The following is a 21488-nucleotide window of genomic DNA, read 5'->3' on the forward strand; positions in this document are numbered from 1 at the left end:
CTTGCTGTTGCTCAGGCTATCTTTGAATTTGTGACCATCCTACCTCAGCCTCCTAAGTAGCTGGGTTCAGTCCATAGAAAACCTCTCCTCCAAAGAAACAATTACCAGCACTTGTAGAAATAGGAATCAGTAACTGAAACCATGTCCCTGGGATAAATGGAAAACTGTACCAATCACTTTTTTGAGAAATTAAGATATCTCAGGTAAGAACAAAAAATATTAAATATTTATGAATCCGACATCTAGCATTTTACCATGTATCTTAGTTTTTTTCGTAATGAAATAAAACTTTACAGATAGGGGTTGGAGTTGTGACTCAGTGGTGATGTACCTGCCTAGCACACCTGAGTCACTGCGTTCCATCCTCAGCACCACATAAAAATAAATAAAATAAAGGCATTGTGTCCATGTACAACTAAAAACTATTAAAGAAAAAGGACAAACCTTGCAGATAAAGTGCAGTTTGAGTTCTACCCTGGGTCCCATTCTGATTTGGCCAGTGAGAAGCCCTAGTATGAGATCAGAGAAAGGAGGTTGATATTCACCTCTCCGGGCCCTATCAGTGGGAATCACTTCAGGCTGACTGAGTCCCTTGACTGAAGGGCAATCTGTCTCTAGGAATCTCTCCTTTTCGGTGCTAGTAACAACCACCAACCTTTCTCTATTCTGGAGAATGGACTAAGTTCTGCAATTGCTAGTCCTTGGATATTTTACTATCTTTGTGTTTCCCCATACCTTTGCAATGATCTCTTATTAAATAGTACTCAAATTGTTCTAATTCTTAAATGCATCTGTTTCCTGCTTGTTCTCTAACTGATTCACATGGGAAGCGAGCCAAAACTCAGATTTCCAAGATTTTTTTCTCCTTTCTTTTCATTAATTCACTTAGTTATGTATTTATTCAGCAGATTCTTGAATGACCCATGTACCAGGTGCTGTGTGTGCAATGCCTTTGGTAGAAGACAAATAATAGACAAGAAAACAACCTAATCATAGTTAATTTTGATGTAATAGAAGTTAAAGACAAGGCCAGGCGTGGTGGCACACACCTGAAATCCCAGCAGCTTGGGAGACTGAGGCAGGAGGATCATGAGTTCAAAGCCAGCCTCAGCAAAAGCGAGGTGCTAAGCAACTAAGTGGGACCCTGTCTCTAAATTTAAAAAGTAAATAAATAAATAAAAATACAAAACAAGGCTGGGGATATGTCTCAATGGTTGAGTGAGTGCCCCTGAGTTCAATCCTTGGTTACCCGCCCCCTAAAAAAAAAAAGTTAAAGACGACCGTGGCCAACTTTAGACTTAGGTAGTCTTTCTGAGGAAGTGACATTTTACCCTAGAGTATGGGATAAAACAAGGGGGAAGAATCTTTGAAGCAGAGTAAACTGCAAGTGTGAAAATGGCAAAGCACTTGGTGTTTCGAGGAGCAGAAAGTAAACCAGTGTGCTTGGAGCAAAGTACACTGGGGATACATCGTAAGACAGAGTCAGGAAGGCCTGTCAGGCAGGCTGTGGCAAAGGACTTATGTTTATTCTAAGTGGAAATAGAAGCTATTAAAGGGTTTTCAGCAGAGAAGTGACATTGATTGATTGATTGACTGATTGACTGGGTCTAAGTTGCTCAGGTTGACCTCAAATTTGTCAGCCTCAGCCTCCAGGGCCACCAGGATTATAGCTGTGTACCACCGCACCTGGCTTATTTTTCAAGATTGTTCTGGCTGCTGAGTAGAGAGAGGTTGGAAAGGGACAAGATGGGAAAAAAGATATGGTAGTAGTTTTAGAGATGGAGAGAAGTGACTGGATTTGAGATATATTTTGAGGGTAAAACCAGTAGGACTTGGTAATGGGTTAGATGCAGGGATGAGCAGGTAAAGAAAGGGGGAAAATTCTAGGCTGGCTTTGGCTCCTTCAAGTGGATAGATGGTTGGTAGACCCATTTACTGAGATAGGGAAGACTGGAAAGAAACAGATTTCTAGAGAGAATATGAAAAATCTAATTTAAGTCACATTTTGAGATATATCCAGAGCTCACGAACACATGCTTTAAACTCTATAAAGTAACTGGGACCACGAGTACAGCCGAGTCCCACAGTGTTTGTCTATCATGCATGAGGCCCTGGGTTCAATCTTCAGCATGAAAAAAAACAAAACAAAAAAAAAACTCAATTAAAATGAATACCAAGCCTGAAGAATCCCTGAGAAGATGAAACAGACCTCACCCTTGCTTGATTTACAAACATAAGCAAAACTTGAGCTATTGTAAATTAAAAGAAAAACAGATTTTTAAGCTGTATGGATCAGAAGGAGTCAAAAAACTTATATAACTAGGAACTTTCCAATGGGACAGACCTAGTAAGGCAACAGTGTAACTGGAACCAATCAAAAGTTTTCTTTGCTTTTCTGTGTCCATCCTATAAAAACCTTCTGCTTGTGTTTTCTTTGTGAAGTTCGTAGTCCACATCTGGGTTGGAGCTGCCCAACTCATGAACCATTGTATGCTCAAATAAAATTTCTGTTGTGCCTCAGCTTACCTTTTTAGAAAGTTCTCATGTAATTGTTTTCCTTTCTCTCCTAAATAATATTTTATTTTATTCTTTTATTATTATTACTATTTTTTTTTTTTTGCGGTGCTGGGGATTGAACTCCAGGGCCTTGTGCTTGCAAGGCAAGCACTCTACCGACTGAGCTATCTCCCCAGTCATTATTATTATTATTATTATTATTATTTTTGTGGTAATGGAGATTCAGGGGTGTTTATCACTGACTACATTCCCAGCCCTTTTTATTTTTTATTTTGAGACAAAGTCTTGCTAATTTGCTTAGGGCCTTACTAAATTGCCCAAACTGGCCTAGAACTTGTTATCTTCCTGCCGCAGACTCCCAAGTCATTGAGATTATAGGCATGGGCCACTGTGCTTGGCCCCAGTACAATTTTTTTTTTAATTATTTTTTAGTTGTCAATGGATTTTTATTTTATTTATTTATATGCAGTGCTGAGAATGGAACCCAGTTCTTCACACACTTGAAGCAAGTGCTCTACCACTGAGCCACAACCCCAGCACCCGCAAGCACAATTTTACCTTAAACATATGAATAAAATGCTTGGATGGTGTTACACAGAGGATTTTTCTTCTTACTTCCTCATTATAGCTATTTCCACCATATTATGAAAGAAAACAATTTGATTTTTGGTTTGTTTTGGTGGGGCTGGGAATTGAAACCAGGGCCTTACTCAATCCCCAGCCCGTTTTTTGAATTTTACATTGAGATGGGGTCTCACTAAATTGTTGAGGCTGGCCTCTAATTTATTATCCTCCTGTTTTAGCCTCCTGAGTAGCTGGGATTATAGACATGAGCTTCAGTGCCTGACTGAAAGTTAAGTTTTGAAAAATACAAGCATTTCATCATTTCAATCTGTTGTGAACTTAGAGGCCAAATATTAAAATGTACAATGATGAGGCTATAGTTCTATGCACTTAAACAAAAGGTCCAAATGTATGATATAATCCTTTATCAGTTCTTTCCAACTCCTTCTCCTCCAGCTGATTCATTTCCCCTTTTATTGGGTATATGTCTGTAGTCATAATTTTTTTAAGTCATATGATTTTGAAGTAAGAAACATTTGGGAAATTTCACAACTGTAGCAGGAAACAGCTGTTCCTATTGATAAATCGCACCCAGCAAATATTTTAAGATAGCCCAGCACAGTGGTGCACTCCTGTAATCCCAGCTACTAGAAAACCTCACAAGTTTAAAGTTAACCCTGGCAATTTATCAAAATAAAAAATATCAAAAAGGGCTGGAGTGTAGTACAGTGATAGAGCACCCTTGGGTTGAATCCCCAGTAACTAACACACACACACACACACACACACACACACACACGATTTAAAATAGCGGGGGCTGGGGCTGTAGCTCAGTGGCAGGGCGCTTGCCTAGCATGTGTGAGGCACTGGGTTCGATCCTTAGCACCACATAAAAATAAACAAAATAAACGCATTCTGTCCATCTATAGCGACAAAAAAATTTAGAAAAAAAAATAGTTGGGTGGGATGAACATCCCTGAAATCCCAGGGACTGGGGAGGCTGAGGCAGGAAAGTTCTAAGTTCGAAGCCAACCTCAGCAATTTAGCAAGACCCTTAGCAACTCAGCAAGATCCTGCCTCAAATTTTTTAAAAATATGTTCATTTTATTTATTTACTTTTATTTATGTGGTACTGAGGATAGAACCACCCAAGTGCCTCACATGGGCTAGGCAAGTGCTCTACCACTGAGCTACAGCCCCAGCCCCGTGTCTCATAATTTAAAAAATAAAAATAAAAAGGACTGGGGATGTAGCTCAGTGGTAAAGTGCCTCTGGATTCAATCTCCAGTACAAAAAAAAAAAAAAATATATATATATATATGTGTGTGTGTGTGTGTGTGTCTACATACACACAGAAATTATCAAGTGTTGGAGAGGTTATAGAAAATTTGAAACACTTGTGTGCTATTGATGGAAATATAAACTGGTACATGCTATGGAAACAGTAGGGTAATTCCTTAAGAAAACTGCAAAATATCCAGGCATAATGGCTTTGGCCTGTAATCCCAGCTACTCAGGAGGCTGAGGCAGGAGGATCTCAAGTTCAAGACCCACCTGGGCAGCTTAGTGATTAAAGGATATAACACCTAGATGTATAGTTCTGCATTGAATTTTGTTTTTGTTTTTATTTTTTGATCTTTGTTTGATAGGTGAGCTATAAAGGATATTTTGAGATGGGTGAAATATGAATGAGAAGTGAGATAGGATTTATTTAAATGAATGGGTAAGATCATCAAATTAAAGCAATTTACAAAACAAGAAGTATATAATCTCATTTTGGTAAAATGCATTTATCAATACATCTCTTAATAGAAAAAAAATCTCAAAAGAATATGCAGTGAGATTTTCGTTTTGTCAGTATAATATTTTTATATTTTCCAGTCTTTCACAATGCTCATAAACTAGTTTTTGGATACTAAAAGCTTATTTTTATTTAAAAAATACTTATAGGTTCTAAAAAGATGCCACATCCCACACAGCACCAACAAAGTGTCTCAAATAGAGGCAACTAGATTTGGAGACAAACACAGAAAACTTTTCCCATCTGTTTTATGTATGTTTGCACACCTGTGTATTGTATTGTTGTGTCTACATGTGTGTTTGTGTCCATATATCATGTATGTGGTATCAAAATTGGCATATAAATGAGCATTTATAAACTAAAATTTAAATAAAAATGGGTCAAAGCATCTTTTACTTCACGTGATTTTAAAAGAGGTTCAATTTAAATTAGGTAAACAAATAAAAGTAAAAATGTCTTTAAAACGACTAACTCACAGGTTTTTCTAGGTGGTCAATTAACAAAGTTGGTTTCTATAAAACGTCTAACGTGTAATATCCATCACTTCTAGGATTTTTCTTCAACAGGGAAGAGATGGCTAATATTGTTAACTATACTAGTCTGATATCCTGTTTTTTTACAGTTAAAAATGAATAAAATTAGATTTAACATAAATGGGATCAATCTTTATAAATATGTTTGTTTAAAAAATCAGATTAATTTACAAAGTTACAGTGCTGAAACATCAACTACTAAATATAAAATCAAGTACTCTTGACTTCTTAAATTCCATAAGGTAATATATTTAAACACTGAATGTATTTTCATACATTAGTAAATTTTTAAAAATTGAGATTGCTTTGTGTCTTCACTAAAAACAAGGTTACTAAAAATTAAGATTTTATCAAGTGTAATTCCACATACAAAGAGTACAAAAGGTTTTAGTTGTGTTTCATTTAAAGTACCATAAAAAACAAAGTATTTCATCATGTTAAAGTTGAGTCATTTGTCTAAATTCAAAAATTTCACAATGATTGTTTCAAAATGTAAATTTAAATAAGGGTCAACAACAAAAAAGAGACATAAGAGGGTTCTGGGTATGGAAATATATTTTAATATGGAAAGGAAAAGGAAAAAGTAATGTTTCTGGATAAGAAGTCTTTTGTGTGATAAAGTAAAAGTTTGTAAAATCGCTAAGTTGCAGAAGGTTTATAGAGGGTAAATTTCAAAAGTTTGTGTGTAACTAAATTGGTTATACATAATTAGCACAATCAGGTGGCCACTTGTCCTCGATGACTCTCAGATTTATTCCCAACACCACCAAGTCCACGTCCCCTTTAGGATTTTGTAAAAGGAGATATTTTAATGTATTTGAGAGTCAATCTTTGAAAAATTGACCTCTGAACAAAGAGCGCAAAAACCTCTATAGATAGATAAAATAAGACTATCAGAAAAATTTATTAATTTAGGCATGAAGGATCAAATGTGAACTTACCATAAACCATGAGCTTAAAAATATAGAATTTTTTTAAAATCAGGAGTTCTAAAAATAATATGGCTGTAATTTCTCTAGTAAAGGAGTATGTAGAACTTTTTTTAATTAGAGTGTACATTTATTTATTTATTGTTCTTTTTAGTTATACATGACAGTAGAATGTATTTTGACAAATTATACATACATGGAGTATAACTTCCCATTCCTGTAGTTGTACATGATGTGCAGTTACACTGGTCATGTATTTATATATGAACATAGGAAATTTATGTTCGATTTCTTCTACCATCTTTCCTATTCCCATCCCCCTCCCTTTCCTTTATTTCCCCTTGTCTAATCCAATGAACTATATTAGTTGCCTATAATTAGTGGGAAGCATAAGAAAGGAAGGCTGGTATAAAACCCAAATATCTTGAACTTTGCATGTCTAGTCATGCAATTAGTGAGATCACAGTTAGTACACTATACAAAATATCAGTCACCGTCCATTTTGTGATATTAGTATTTCCTGTTAATAATACATAAGGAGACTGGACACATGCCCATAAACTATAACATCAGTCAGCGGTACAATCACTGGTTGGATCTGCAAGCAGTTGACTAGTAAACAAAATCTGAAGCAGCAACTAGATGCCATAAATCCTTCTGAATGCCTCCTGCTCTTTTTTTTAAATTGGAGATGGACACGATACCTTTATTTTATTTATGTATTTTTTTATGTGGTGCTGGGAATTGAACCCAGTGCTTCACACGTGCCAGGCAAGTGCTCTACCACTGAGCTACAATCCCAGCCCATGCCTCCTGCTCTTGTGTTTAAGATATTACTAACAAACACTCCAGGAGTCATGAGGTCATTATGAGGATGTGCTAAATCAAACTTATGAGACCAATCCAGGACATACAACTCACACTGGAAAATGTTATGTCTTTCTTATAGGAACTAAGTTAGCACAATCTAGCCAACAAGGAAAAGTCCCCAGTTCTGAAATGGTGGAATTAAGGCAATAAGGGAATGGAGGGTATTTGATAGAGTCCTCAGAACTGGAATTGGGAAAATCTACTTTGATATTAGTTTGTACATATTTTTTCAAATCCCAAGTTCTGGAAACGGTGGCATCACGAGTACCACCACAGGATATCATATATTCCTGGGACACTTGTAAGCACCCAGTTTTTTGATGAATAGACAAACAAATAGGGACCCCAGCACTATACCCAGAATAAGTATAATTAATGAGAGGGAATAATATGAAAATCTGACTGACCTCCCACCATGGCAGACTGGGTTTGTAAACACGGGAATAGATCCTCCAGCTGAGGTAGTGGGATTAATTACAGGAGGATCTGGAAAATGTCCAATAAATTTCTCCTGATACCATACGTACCAGACAATCTATATGGCTAGCATTGCCATAAGCTTGGTAGCTGGTGTCACAGGGGCCCCTTGACTCTCAACCACATTCTGAACTTCCATCGTTAGCTTCTTGATCTGACCCCGAGTCGGGGGATTTTCACTTAGTGGGCCTTCCATTGGTCATTTGTTTCTCTTGGCTTTTCTTTTCTTCTGAGACTTTCGGGGTGGCTGTTGCCATAGCAACACTGGTTTTGGAGCAATCCTGGATCTTTTGAACTGGAGTTTGAGTCTGGCTGTTGGATCCATGTTGACAAGGCATTGCTCTCTCTGGGACCCAAATGGCTTCTCAGCACCTTCTGAAAAGATACAGGCATAACTTAAAAAAAAAAAATTCTTAGTTGTTGATGGACCTTTATTTTATTCATTTATTTATATGCAGTGCTGAGGATCAAACCCAGTGCCTCACACATGCTAGGCAAGCGCTCTACCACTGGGCTAAAACCCCAGTCCCTGAATTTTTAATGTTTTATTGGCATGTTCTATTGCTTGTCCTTCAGCATAGTATGGGATTCCTGTCTTATAAATAATTTGATAAGAAGCACAAAGGTGTTGAAAAGAATTGGCATAAGCTGGACCATTATCAGTTTTGAATTCCTGAAGTTTGCCCATAACTGCAAAAGCAGCCAGACAATGATTAATGACATGCTTAGCACTTTGTCCCATTTGCAGTGTAGCAAAAATGAGGATAGGTGTCAATAGACACATGTACCCATTGTTGTCTGCCCAGCTCTTGTACATGGGTAGCATCCATCTGCCAAATGTGATTTGGTTTAAAGCCCTGAGGATTTACCCAGTTGATAAGACCCGGAGGTGAATAACACAGTGAGGGCATATCTCCCATGCTGAGAAGAGCCCTGCCTCCCACTAACCCTTACAGGAACAGAGCGCTGCCTGCAATTATTGGCATAATGCCCAGACTTGCCACAGTTGAAACAAAGTCCCTTGAATTTATCTGTTTGCTTTTCTGGATGAAAAACCTCTTTTAATGCTGCAGCAAAGCTGCCCCTTGCATATATGATGGACCAATGTCTGCACGTGAACGAGTAAGATCACGCACAGTACCCTTATTCTTTTGATAATGGTGCAATGCATCTTGGTAAGCCTTATTTGCATTTTCAAACGCCAGTTGTTTTACCGGAATATTTGCAGCATCAGGATCTGCAATAATTCTACTTGTAACCTGAAACAAGCAAGTCACAAAATCAGCCTAAAGCCCATCTGGTCCTTGTCTAATTTTACTGATATCTGTTGTTTATTTTTTTCTCCTTTAGTTGGTAAACTCCTCCCTGATTTTGTTGCACATATATTTATTTGCTGATAGCTTGTAGTGTATAATTGAGCTGATTTTGAGCATTTTGGAAAGCTGCAGTTCCTGTTAACATTTCCACAGTAATGTTTATACCATATGACTGATTTCGAGTTGCTTGGTCACTACTGGCTTCCACCCAGTCTGACTTCCTCATTAGGTAATCTCCTGGACTCAAGCATGCCTTAGCCAGAGCTTGCCAATCATTTGAGTCAAAGCTTCATTAGAGATAGTTTTAAGCAAGCTAATAACAAGTGAAGAACTTGGTCATGTGTACTGGAAGCTGTTTTTAAATCCTTTAAGATTTTAAAAGGGGGTGGGAAGGGGGTGGGGGGGAAGGGAAAAAAATAACAAAATGAATCAAACAGCATTACCCTATGTAAATTTATGATTACACAAATGGTATGCCTTTACACCATGTACAAACAGAGAAACAACATGTGTCCCATTTGTCTACAATAAAATAATAATAAAAAAAAAAGATTTTAAAAGGAATAGGCTCATTTATGTGTAATAGTTGTCCAGGATTATTAGTCTCATGCCTTTCAATTACAGGGACAATTTGAAAGTCTGAAACATCTTCCCCAGGCTGTCTAGCCTCTGGTAGTCTCAATTGAAGCCAACAGCCAGGGAACAGTTAGCATTTTTGATTTGACACCCAAAGTAGAGGGCACTGAAGGTACAGTAAGTTACAGTAGCAAAGTCTTTAGTTATTGTTAACAGAAACATCTTTCTCTGCTGCTGGCATTGATCTTGATTCACCTTTTAATTCTTGCTCATATTGTAAGGGCACTGATTTATCACCTGTAGCTGAGCTTATTGCCACAATCTTTGGGGAGGGAGATGGTGCAGAGAGCAGACAAGACTTTAGAGTGACACCCATCTAAAGTCTGTTTCCAATCTGTTGCCATGGTAGAAGAAGGTAATCTTGATTCCTCTTGGATAGGATTTAAACAGTCCTTAATTAATGACCATAAAGTAAAGTTGGCATGGAATTTTATCTGAACCCTCATTAGTATAACAAGCATGCAGTTGCTCTGCTACTTTTTCCCCAGGTATCTAAATTTAAAGTACCCCTCTCTGGGAACCAAGGACAATTTTTTTTTTTTTTTTTTTTTTGGTGGTGCTGGGGATTGAACTCAGGATCTTGTGCTTGAGAGGCAAGCATTCTACCATCTGAGCTATCTCCCCAGCCCCCAAGGACAATTTTTATCAACAAATTTTAAAAATTTAACAAGTTGTTTACTTTTAATAGAACATCCTCGATCTTTAAGCATTGCTTTAAGTATTTGCCCCTAAAGGTTTCTCCTGTGAGAACTGGAATTTCCCATGTTTTACAACCAGCAGCGGATATCCTGCTACTAATATTGACTCCTTACCTGTGAACTCTCATTGTCTCTAAGTTTTGTCAGTGATCTCTTCTAATGTTGGGATCTCAAAAAAAAAAGCACATCCCAGGTTTGTCTCTTCATTAGATTCTTTTTGTTTGAGTCCCCCTATACTCAAGCCCCTTGCTGGGTGCCAACGGTTGTAGCATCAACAAAGGATCTCAAATAGGGATGACTGGAGATGGAGAAAAACCACAGAGACAAAGAAAACACAGAGAACTTTTCAAGTAAAGCTGGGGCTAGGTGGGACACTGCACTCTGATGAACAGTGACCCAGAACTAGCTCCACAAATTTATTATATAGGGTCTCATAATCAGGAAGTTAAACTATGGGGGCATTGTAAATTGCTCAAGCCTTGTGAGTTATCAAGAGGCTTCTTTGTGCACTAAAAAGTTACAGAGCTAGAATTTGCAACTATCCTACTGTTAGTGTTAGGAACATCCTGCTATTATCCTGTGGCACCCAGGAAGTTTATTGTACTGGAATGTCTGTTAGCCTCAGAGCCAAGTGTCAAGGCTGTTGACATTTTCGCCTTTTTGGCAAGGAAGTTTTCCAGGCTTGACTTTTTGCTGACACCTTAGGATCAGCTAATGACAGGGGGCTCATCGGCTCTCCACAGAAAGATAAATTGTGAAATTAATTAATAAGAGAATAATAGTTAAAACCAGTTAGGAAAAGGGGATTGTAAGACAAAAAACTTCTACTGGGTGTGGTGGAGCACACCTGTAATTCCAGTGGCTCAGGAGGCTGAGGCAGGAGGATTGAGAGTTCAGTCAGTCTCAGCAACTCAGTGAGACCCTATCTCTAAAAAAAAAAAAGGGCTGGGATGTGGCTTAGTGGTTGAGCACCCCTGGGCTCAACCCCCAGTACCAAAAAAAAAAAAGAAAAAAAAAAAACAAGAAAAATTTCCTATTTAGTAGTGATCTAACACTTCTGACACACCCCACGACAGCAATTCTGCAGGTGATTCTCCAGTGGACACTAGGTCGATGTCCCCTCATTCAATTGGGTTCGGATGGCGATCTATCTGAAGATAGTGTCAGATCCCACAAGTCAAAGGCTCATTCTCACAAGACTGGTCCCAACTTCAGGTGTTACTTTTAAGCCCAGGCTGTGGCCTGTGCTTCTGAGCTACTCACTATAAATCTGGGTTCCCATGTCCCCCTCCTTGGGTTTAATTACTGTGCTAGAGTGGCTGGCAGAACTCAGAGAAACATGTTACCTGCATTTACTCATTTATTATAAAGAATGTCACTAAAGATATAAACAGTCACATGAAGAGATGCGTAGGGTGAGCAATGGGAGAAGGGGTATGGAGCTTCCTTACCTTTTCCAGGTACACCACCCTCTAGGAACCCCCACTTGTTTAGCTATCAGGTAGCTCATTCAAACCCCCTTTGGGTATTTGTGGAAACTTCATCACACAGCAAGACTGATTAAGTCATTGGTTATTGTCTTTTAACTCAGCCAACAGTCCCTCTCTCCTCCCAGGAGTTGCCAGGAGGACTGAAAATTCCAAACTTCTAATCACACAATTAGTTCTCCTGGCAACCAGGTCCCATCCTGAGGCCACCCAGGAGCCCACCAGGAGTCAGTTCACTGGGCCAGACATGGCGCACACCTGTGATCCTGTGAATCCCGTAGGCTGAGACAAGAGGATCGCAAGTTTGAGGCCAGCCTCAGCGATACAGTGAGCCCTTATTTAAAATAAATAAATAAATGAGTAAAATAAAATAAAATATAAGTAATAGGGTTGATCCCTGTGCAGTGATGCACGCCTGTAATCCCAGAGACTCAAGAGGCTGAGGCAAGAAGATTGCAAGTTTGAGACCAACTTATTAAAATTCTGTCTCAAAATCTAAATAAAAGGGGCTGGGGGTGTAGCACAATGGTAGAGTACCCCTGGGTTCAATCCTCAGTATTATACACAAAACAAAACAAAACAAAAGAAAGGATCAGGGGTGAATAATAAATAGGAAACCAAAATCTTTGAAAATAAATTTGTGTGTGTGGTTTTAAACCAAAAATTTTGAGGGAAGTTAATCTGCTGTTCTTCTTTAGAGCCTTCAACCCTACTTGACGGATTTCCTGATATCTTTTTAATTGCTTAATATATTTTTTTATTTCACGATCAGGTTAGTTTAATTAATTGGAACCTTGAATTAATGTGATGCCAGTGTAAATTCAATCCTCATTAGTTTGTCACTATTCATTGAGAAGACTTGTTCCATATCACTGAACTCTGGCAATCTTCCTTTCACTTATGTGTGCCATTACTCACAGGAAACCTGGGAGAGATGGTGTGACCAACTCATTGTAAACAGATAAGAAAAACAGCAGAACAATATCTAACTGATACTGTTAGTAAAGTCAGGGGCTGGGAGTATAGCTCAGTGGTAGGGTGCTTGCCCTGCGTGAAGTGAGAGCTTGCATTCAAAGCCCAGCACTGCGGAAAAAAAAAAAAATCTTCCAAATTAAAGGCAGACACTACCAGTATTGGAGTGACATTTTTTTCTCAATGTGTACATCCAAATTTTTAGTTTAATAAATACATATGGAATATTTAGTGTTCTCAAAATATTTTGGACCCACCTTCAAGACGATGATATATTAAGAGAAAGACAAAAGAGTTAAGTGGGCAAAGGACTATTTCTAACTTGGCATCTTATATTTAGTTACTATTATCATTTTTTTTAAGAGGCAGAGTCTTACTAAGTGGCCAGGATGGTCGGGGCTTAAGTGATCTTCCTGCCTCAACCTCCTAAGTAGCTGAGTCTACAGGGGTCCACCACTGCACCAAACTCAATTACTGTAGCTTATATTCAGTTACATCTTATATTCTTTTAAAAAAATTTTTTTTATTTCTTTTTAGTGTAAATATCCATATATTTTCACATATATATTCCTATATATGTTTATATTCATTCATATATAATATATGAATACACCCTAATGGCAAACAAATGCCTGCTCCACTTTATCTGACCTGAGGATAGAAAACCCTGCTTGTTGACATGACCCACGTGCATGATGTTTTTTCCCATTCTTTTACCTTTAGCCTATGGATGACTTTGCCTATGAGGTGAGTCTCCTGGAGACGGCATATTGCTGGGTCTTGTTTTTAATCCTATCTGCCAGTCTATGTCTTTTGATTGTTTAGTTTAGGCCATTAATGTTCAAGGTTTCTACTGAGATATGATTTGTGTTCCCAGTCATTTTGGTTTATTTCTAGTTTTAATTTTAATTAGTTTCTCCTTTGATTAGCTATTCCTTTAGTGTAATTGTTCCCTTCACTGGTTTTCACTTTTTTTTTTTAAATTTCATCTTCATTGACGATTTTATTGAGAATATTCTTAAGTGCAGGTTTTTTGGTTGCAAATTCTTTTAATTTTTGTTTATCATGGAAGGTTTTTATTTCATCTTCAAATCTGAAGCTTAATTTTGCTGGATATAGGATTCTTGGTTGGCATTCATTTTCTTTTAGTGTTTGGTATGTTATTCTGGGACTTTCTAGCTTTGCTGAGATCCATATAGGTTTCCCTCTATATGTAATCTGATGTTTTTTCTCTTGCAGTCTTTAATAGTTTATCTCTATTCTGTGTGCTAGGCATTTTCATTACAATGTGCCTTGATGTGGGTCTGTTGTAATTTTGCACATTTGGGGTCCTCTAAGCCTCTTGCATTTGATTTTCCATTTCATTCTTCAGATTTGGAAAATTTTCTGATATTTCATTGCAAAAAAAAAAAGGGCATTCCTTTGGTTTGTATCTCCATGCCTTCATCTATCCTGATAAATCTTAAATTTGATTTTTTCATGTTATCCCATAATTCTTGGAAGTTCTATTCATGGTTTCTTAACATCTTCTCTCTGTGGTTAACTCTATTTTCAAGATTGTATATTTTGTCTTCATTGCCTGAGGTTCTGTCTTCCAAGTGGTCTAGTCTGATGGTGATGCTTCCTATTAATTTTTAATTTGGTTTATTGTTTCCTTCATTTCAAGGATTTGTGTGTGTGTGTGTGTGTGTGTGTGTGTGTGTGTTTTTCCAGAATATCTCTTTATTGAAGTGATCTTCAGTGCAGGCCGCATAGCCCACCTGCTAGAGTGCCTGCCTCTCATGCTGGAGGCCCGGGTTCGAGTCCCCAGCACGGTGGGATTGTGGAAATAACAAGCAAATGAAGTGATCTTCTGTTACCTGTATTTGCTCTCTTACAACATCCTTTACTTTGCAGATCAGTTTAACTATGTACATTCTAAACTCCTCTGACATTTTTTTCCCCTGTGGTGTGGATAGATTGTTACTTGAGTATCTTGGTTTGCTAGGGGAGATTTGTCCCTTTGCTTTTTCATGTTGTTTGTGTGTCTACCCATCTAACAGTATGGATCTAAGGCAATATAGTTTCTACCCTGTGAACTTACAGTGTCCCTGAAGCTTTCCAGTACCTCACTGTTTAGGGGGAGACAAATAATAACAACAAAGGCAAATAATTTACAGCATGAACCAGATTGTTCCTACTATGATGTCTACAGTGTTAATTATCACAATAAACAGAAATGATATGATAGTTATTGCCTATAATAAAGACAGCAAGTTTACAAAAGGGTTTACATTTTCAAATGGTAGATGGGGATAGAACAGAAGTGATAAAGGATGTGACGATTATAAGGAAGGAGGAAAGAAGACTGAAGTAAAAGATTAAAGGAAGGGGCTGGGGTTGTAGTTCAGTTTCTAAGTGCTTGCCTGGCATGTGTGAGGCACTGGGTTCAATTCTCAGCACCACATAAAAATAAATAAATACAATAAAGGCATGCTGTCCATCTATAACTACAAACATTTTTTTAAATGACAATGCCATTGAGATATTATTTTAAAAAGATTTAAAGGAAGAGTGAAAGAGAACAATAGAGATTGGCTGTTAGCAGAAGAAAAGAGAGAATCAAGGGAAATAGGTATGAGAAAAAATATATATAAAGCAAAAATTAACACATGCTTATAATCCCAGTGGCTTGGGAGGCTGAGACAGGAGAATTACAAGTTCAAGTCAGCCTCAGCAATGGTGAGGCACTAAGCAACTCAGACCCTGTCTCTAAATAAAAATACAAAATAGGACTGGGAATGTGGCTCAGTGGTTGAGTGCCCCTGAGGTTCAATCCCTTGTACCCCCCCAAAATAAAATAAAAATAAAATAAATTAAAAATAAAAAAAAAGAATACAAAACTAAAATATATTAATTCATATAAAATAATTGGCTTAAAAATGCTAGAAATGAGAAGGAAAAAAAATAGGAAACTATATAAATGTCCATGTACCATTAAGGTCACAATAAAGGGCTAGGGTTGTGGCTTAATGGTAGAGCACACACCTAGAATGTGCAAGGCCCTGGGTTCAATCCTCAGCACCACATAAACATGAAATAAAGGTATTTTGTCCACCTACAACTAAAACAAAATATTTTTAAGAAATCACAATTGAACAGTGAAAAATAATTTTAAAAAGAAAAGGAAAAAATCTTGATGAAAAGTTAAAGAATTCTTTCCATTGGGGTTCAAAATATTCTCAGCTTTGCTTCTCAGCAGTTTTAAGTGGGATCTTCTGGAGTGTGATACTCTACCCTGTGGATTGCTGGAATAAGAGAGGTAATCTTGTAGCCATAGTTCCTTGAGGCCGGGTTTAGGCTTAGGCGAGTTCCAGGCTCTTTGCAGAATGCTAATTGGTTTGGAGATTTTAAATCAGTGAACCTCCAGCACCCAGTACTTACTGGTCCACGCTGGAGGACTTTACCCCAGGTTTTCCCTGGGTTCCATTCGCGTGGTGGAGGAGCCAATTCTTAATCCACTATGTTATCTACAGACCACACATTTCCTCCTCTTGGGTTCAGTCTCCAGACAATTTTTCCCACCCCCACCCTTTTCTGAGTTCCCAGCTGGATGCGTCTCTCCCAGCCAGTCCTGCAAGCAGTTGGATTGGAGTGGGAGGGGTAGAGCCAGGTGGGTTTCCTTGACCAGTTGTCCCCTGTGTAAACTTCTCTTCTTGTTTGATTTTTCTCCTTGTCACTTAAGCACACTCTATATCATGCACTGTGTGTTTCTTGGGCCTGTATTTCAGGCCAAACTCCGGTTTCCCAGGAATCAGTTGCCAGTGCTGGAACAGCGGGTGCAAAATGGTTCTTTCCTTTGTCCTCGGCAGGCCACCCGGAGGGATGGTGGCATCTTTCCCCACACACAATATCATGCAGAGAATCCTTCAGGTTTGTCGGGTCTCTAAACACTCCGTACTCAGGGCATGCCTTGGGCCTCCCCAAAATGTGGGATCCTTTAATTCCTTTATCCCTCTACTGTGTTTGTGGAGGGACCTCTGACTGGAGCTTCCAGCCCGGCTGTGGCAGCGGCTATGCTGCTGGGGATTTTTCCCTTATATCCAACCTCCTGTGTCCCTGGTCTGCTTTGAACAACTAGTTTTAGGTTCCATTGACGTCCCCCCTCCCCATTTTTTTTGTTCACCCACCTTGCAGAGAAGCCACTTGTCTGCTTTTTTGGTTTCACGTCACAGAGCAGCCAGTAAGGCGACCTCCTCTATTCCACCATCTTGGATCTCCACATCTTATATTCTTAGATTTGTTAACCCATAAATTATAGTAAAACTTGCTATGTATGAACTGATATTTATAAAATGAATTGTTCCTTCAATCAAACTCAATAGAAATATCTATATATTGGGAATTTCAGCCAGGCATGCTTAAGCCTGCCTGTAATCCCAGCGGTTTGAGAGGCTGAGGCAGGAGGATCACAAGTTTGAGATCAGCCTCAGCAATTTAATGAGAACCTCAGTAACTTAATGAAATTCTTTCACAAAGAAAAAAATAAAAAGACGAGGGACGTAACTCAGTGGCAGAGTGCCCTTAGTTTCAATCCCTACAAAACAACAACAACAACAAAAATGTGGGAAATTTCATAAAAAAATAAGACACAGTTCCTACTCCAAAGGATTGGTAGAGAATTTTAATTTATAAGGAATTCCTTTACATACATTACATGACTTGATTCTTGCAGAAGTTCTGTGAAGTAGGCCTGAAATGATAGAGGCTCATAGATTTCCAAGAATGACCTAGGCTGCCAGGTGTGGTGGCACATGCCTGTATTCCCAGGAACACAGGAGGCTAAGGCAGGAGGATCCCAAGTTCAAAGCCAGCCTCAGCAATTTATCAAGGCCCTAAGCAATTTAGTGTGACCCTGTCTCAAAATAAAAAATTAAAAGATCTGGGGATGCAGCTCAGTGGTAAAGTTCACCCGGGAGTTCAATCCTCAGTACAAAAAAAAAAAAAAAAGACTTGCCCTAGGTGGAACATCAGATAAATTGTGGAATATTCAAAATGAGATTTCCTGATGGCAGAACTCATATGTACAATATGAGTATGTAGTATCTGAACTTGGAGAGAGACTGTAGATCTGAATTATTTCCTTCCTTTTTTATGTTAGCAAAAGAATATTTTCATTTTTTTGGTTAGGAGTGTATTTGTAATTAATATTTTTGAGAACCAATAGTGTTTTCGCTACTTATGTCTTGAAACTGCTTAGGTAGCAATCAAAGTGCTATTTTTGAAACTTTTGTTGTCATGAAACTGAAGTAAATAATATCAATAGAGCAGAGATATCTTGTATTTTTCTGTCTGCAATGTGTACAGTAAGTGTATAAATTTGACTCTTCCTTTGAGGTATTGCAGTGACATGAAAAAACCTGGGTTTTTTTTGTTGTTGTTGTTGTATAAAGATTTTAATTGGGGCTGGAATTGAGGCTCAGTGGTAGAGCGCTTGCCTAGCATGTGTGAGGCACTGGGTTCAATTCTTAGCACCGCATATAAATAAATAAACAAATAAAGGTCCATCAACAACTAAAAAAAAAAAGGTATCATGCTAAGTGAGATAAGCCAATCTCAAAAAACCAAAGGACGAATGATCTCTCTGATAAGCGGATGATAACATATAATGGGGGGTGGGAGGGGTTGGCGTTAGGGTTAGGGTTAGGTTTAGGGTTAGGGTTAGGGAGGGAGGCAAGAATGGAGGAAGGAAAGACTGTATAGAGGGAAAAGAGGGGTGGGTGGGGTGGGGAGGAAGGGGGAAAAAATGGCAGAATGTAACATTGCCCTGTGTAAATTTATGATTACATGAATGGTATGCCTTTACTCCATGTACAGAGAATCAAAATGTATCCCATTTGTTTACAATAAAAATTTTTTTTTTGTTTTAATTGGGCCAACTTAGTGAAAACTTGTCTCAAAATAAAAAGTAAAATCAGCTGGGGATATAATTCAGTAGTAGAGCACCCCTGAGTTTAATCCCCAGAAGTATGAAAAAACAACAAAAATGTTATTTGGCTTTATTTTAAATTCTAGAATGGGCAACACTTCATTCCATGAAATAAAATAGGCCAAACAAGAGATTTTTTTGTTTTGTTTGTTTGCAGTCCTAGGGATTGAACCCCCAGTCTTGCACATGCTAGGCAAGCACTCTACCACTGAGCTGCACCCCCAACCCTTTTTAAAAATTTTATTTTGAGACAGGGTTTCACAGGATCTCACTAAGTTGTTGAGGCTGGCCTCGAACCTGCAAATCCTCCTACCTAAACTTCCCCAGTTACTAGGATTCAAGTGTTTGCCACCAAGCCCAGTGAGAGATTGGTTTTATAAACAAGAAACGCTGAAGAAAGCAGAAATAAAAGAACTAAAAACAGCGGGGAGGGCTAGGGTTGTGGCTCAGTGACAGGGCTTGCCTAGCATGTGCAAGGCACTGGGTTCAATTCTCAGCACCACATATAAATAAATAAAATAAAGTTCCATCGCCAACTAAAAAATATTTTTAAAACATACAAATAAAATAAAAGTCGCTGGGAGCATCCAAAACATAGGGCATTAGGACTATTCTCAATTACCATCATTTGGGGCTTCTGGTCTCAATTGATCATTCGTAGACTACAGTGTCCTCATGACTAAATATTTCTTTGAGTTTTTGTCCCTTTAGCCAGAGGTCATTTGATGTTCAACAGATGGTTGTATGCAAACATTTAAAACTTTTTGAGAAGATGCTGTGCGCCAGGAACACTACTGTTAATACTATCAGGAGAACAGTACCGGGAGTTTAGAGTATGTTCCTTAGCCAAGGACTCCATGAACCAAACCAAATCAAATCAAACAGACCAAAGAGGCAGATGAGGAGTTTACTTGTTTTTAGCAGTCTGTTTGTTGACTTTGGTAACTGAGTCTCTACAATACCCATGTCTATGTGCAATAAGAAGTGTCAGCAACTGTAACAGATTCTTCCCTGTTCAGCTAATAGGTAACAGTCTCTGTGGTGTTACCTGCCTGTAACCCTAGTGACTCCAGAGGTTGAAGCAGGATGCTTGCAAGTTTGAGGCCAGCCTGAGCAACTTATCAAGATCCTGTCTCAAATAAAAAAACAAAAAGAACTATGTGGCACATGTCTGTAATCTCAGTGGCTCTGGAGGTTGAGGCAGAAGGATCACAGGTTCCAAGATGGGCTCAGCAACTTAGCGAGGTTGTCAGCAACCTAGCAATAGCCTGTCTCAAAATAAAAAATAAAAATGGCTGGGGGATGTGGTTCAGTGGTTAAGTGCCCTTGGGTTCAATTCCTCTTACCAAAAATAATAAATAAATAAATAGAACTAGAGATGTAACTCAGTTGTAGAGCACATCTAGGTTCAATCTCCAATACCACAAGGAAAGAAAGAGAGAGAGAGAGAGAGAGAGAAAGGGAGGGAGGGAGGAAGGAAGGAAGGAAGGGAGGGAGGGAGGGAGGAAGGAAGGAAGGAAGGAAGGAAGGAAGGAAGGGAGGAAGGAAGGAAAGAAGGAACTATTGGTTGTGGAATTCTTATTATAGCATTATCCTGCCAAGTGAAAGAGGTAAACAAGCAAAGACAAAATAAGAAGGGTAATAGTCTTATGATAAGGAGTCTTATTCCTACAGTCTTGGGAAAGACCACCACCAGCATGAAGTCCTCAACTCCTTGCTGGTTTGTAGTTTGTCTCTAGTTAAGGCCTTGGGGGTTTGGTGAACTGTGTGGCTCTCTAGTTTCTTGTATTCTACATGAATATCAGCATTGGTGCCTTAACCCACCAGCTCTTGGTTCATCCTGCAAGGCAATTTTTCTTAACAGAAGGGGCCCATACATCAGGCAAAAGTCTCGACCCCTGAAAAATTTTGAATTGTTCACTTTTACTTGATAAGACTTCAGAATCTGAGCAGTGTTTGGTTTTAGTTGGAGAAATATAGCTAGATATTAACCTGGAAGAATTCAGATTCTACTCCAGTTGGATGGTGGCACACACCCATAATCCCAGCTACTCAGGAAGCTGAGGCAGGAGGATTGCAAGTTTAAGATCAGCATGGACAGCTTAATGAGATCTGATCTCAAAAGAAAATAAAAAGGATTAGAGACATAACTCAGTGGTAGAGAACTGTCTTAGTATGCACAAAGCTTTGGGTTTCATCTCCCTCAAACACAATATACTACCATTTTCTTCTGAAATATTTTTCTCTCCACTACCCCTGCACCCCAGTTTTTGATCAAAGATAATCATAGTAAGGTCAATCTGTTTACAAAGTAGATGTAGTTTTTTTTTTTTAATTATTTCCATAAATGTAGCCAGAATAACCACATAGCTTCTCTCTCTCTCTCTCTCTCTCTCTCTCTCTCTCTCTCTCTCTCTCTCTCTCTCTTCCTTCCTTCCTTCCTTCTTTCTTTCTTTCTTTCTTTCTTTCTTTCTTTCTTTCTTTCTTTCTTTCTTTCTTTCTTTCTTTTTTGTTCCTTCTTTCTCCTTCCTTCCTTCCTTCCTTCCTTCCTTCCTTCCTTCCTTCCTTCCTTCCTTCCTTCCTTCCTTCCTTCCTCTTTCTCTCTCTCTCTCTCTCTCTCTCTCTCTCTCTCTCTCTCTCTCTCTCTCTCTCTCTCTCTTTCTTTCTCTCTAAGACAGAGTCTGACTCTGTTGCCAAGTCTGGCCTTGAATTCCTGGGTT

Source organism: Sciurus carolinensis, chromosome 3, assembly GCF_902686445.1.
Source record: "Sciurus carolinensis chromosome 3, mSciCar1.2, whole genome shotgun sequence".
NCBI lineage: Eukaryota > Metazoa > Chordata > Mammalia > Rodentia > Sciuridae > Sciurus > Sciurus carolinensis.